Here is a 2333-nt window from a genome sequence, read left to right on the forward strand (position 1 = left end):
CCCCTCAATGAAAGAATGAACCTGTCAGAAATGGTGCCGAGGGCCCTGAGAGAGAGGGGAGGGTCTCCCAACCACAACGGTCCCTTGGGCAGATTGGCAACAGTTCACACTATCCTGGAGTCAACAAGCTGAGATTGTCAGACGGTCGCCAGTCAGTAGTACCCAGTGCTCTCTTACCCACAGCTGGCACACGCTCTCTGAAAGGACGTTTCAGCCCCAGGCCTCAAATGAACCTCTCAGATAAAGGCCCTGAGGGTCAGGAGTTCACCGATTAGGAGGAAACATCCACTCTCACAAGAAACGAGAAGTAACAGGTAGGGAGACTCGAAATGTGCAATGTTGACGCGCTGGTGGAACAGAGCCTATAAAACGGGACCGGAATCAGGCCCTGAACAGTGGCCAACGCTTGAACGAAAGAAACCACATTTAAAGAAACTAACTCTGCTTAGAGAGTTTTCAACCCAAATGCTTTTGGCCTTTTCTGCCTCTTAACAACTTAGGCAAGGCGTCCTAAGAATGGTGTTGGTGCTGTCACTCCTGCAGACCGGACGAACAGGATGACCGCCCTGGCCTGGCCACCGCCGCTGTCCTGTCACCGTGGGTTCAAGCCCGTTATCGCACTAAGTTATCTATCATTACAAGTCTTCTGCCTCCCCTCTTCTTTTCCAAGCATGATTTCCTCCTCCAAAGGCTGGGGCATGTCTCAAGTCTCCCCACCCCTGCCTCTGGTGATATAACATGATAAATAGGCCTGCTAACCAAAAAGTTGAAGATTTGAATCCTCCAGCCACTCCAAGGGGCAAGGTGGGCAGCTGCTCTCACAGTCCACAGCCTGAGAGGCCCTGTGGATCACCACTAGAGGTCAGAACCGAGGCAGGCTGTGAGTTCTGTTGGTTTACGCCCTTCCTGGGATGATCGTGCTACATCAGGCTAAGTGTTGTACCGTGAACCGAATGGTCAGTAGCTCACAGTCCCCTGAAAAGATCAGAACATCGTGCGAGGCAGCAGTCAGTGGCCGGCCTGCATGATGTTGGCGGTCAGTACCACGTTGGTGCAGACCTGCGTGACCTCACTGGGCCCTCCTGCAGTTCTCTTGAACTCGGGCTGTTTCCACCTGACAGGCGGATGTTACAAAAGTCAGCCAGTTTCCTAGAATCATCATGTTTTGCAATATTTGTGTATGTAGGGGCCTCTTCTATCTTAAGGAGCGAAGAAGGAGAGAGAAGAAGCCTGGAACGGAAAGGTCCACTTCATAGGAAGGAAAGGACTTTCCATTTGTATTTCACACAGGTTGGGGAGAAGCAGCAAGTATGAGAATTGTACCGAATGTTGATAGCGTCTCACGTCTCTGATTTCTGTAGAATTAGAAGGGTTCAGGTAACGGGCAGAAACATCAAATCTCAAACCCACCAGCTGGTCTCGGGGAAGCCAGGTAGTCTCTTTGTGGTGAGATTTACAGCCCCAGAACCATGAGTCAGAATCCAGTCAGCAGCAGTGGGCCTGGTTTTTAGGCAGGCAGTTCACAGTCTCAGGAGGGTCAGCTAGGAGTAGGGCCTCACTGAATGGCCAGTGTGTCTTGGCCTCTTCTGAGACACGAAAAAGGTCAAACAAGCAAACGAGGAGGCAGGGCTGGGCGAAGAGACCGGAGGCAGAAACGTGACGCTGGAGTAGAAATGAGAGACAAGGAAGCAGAAGGGGAAATGCGGAGTGGCTGAGAGGTGTCGGTTTCTTTTTAGGATGACACAAAAATCCAGAGATTAAAGAGATTATACAACTCAAAAAACTACAGACAACTGAACTGTGTGCTTTCAGATTTGAGGTGGATTCGATGCTGTTTTAATGACATCTTGTAGCATGTATGCCCCTCAAAATACAAGTTATAAATCCAAACCTCGAGCCTGTGGGTAAGAGCGCTCTGGTGACTTCGTCCGTAAGGAGTTGTGCTGCTAACCCAGAAGCCGCTCCTCTCGGCCAGATCTAATCCACCAGTTGCTCTATCGCAGCCGATGGGAGAAAGATAGAACAGTCTCTTCCCATGCAGCTTACAGCCTGTGGAAGCCGGCTGGAGGGTCAGCTGGAGCTGGTTCTGACAGCAGAGGGTGTGTTTTGAGACAAAAGAAACAAGCAAGGGAGGAAGCTCGGATTGGACCAAGAGAGGAGCAGACAGACCCTGGAGCAGGAACTCGGAGGGACCTTCCTCTCGAACTGACGAGCAGCCGGGGCTGCTCTCTGCCGTATTTTTTTTTCAAGGAGGGAGGTCCGTCCCTTTGGCGATGTAACTTTCTAATCTTCTCTTTACTATTTTACCCTAAAACAAAACAAAAAAAACCCAC

The sequence above is a fragment of the Elephantulus edwardii genome, unplaced genomic scaffold (assembly GCF_000299155.1).
Source record: "Elephantulus edwardii isolate Elephantulus edwardi_28Jun2011 unplaced genomic scaffold, EleEdw1.0 scaffold00015, whole genome shotgun sequence".
NCBI lineage: Eukaryota > Metazoa > Chordata > Mammalia > Macroscelidea > Macroscelididae > Elephantulus > Elephantulus edwardii.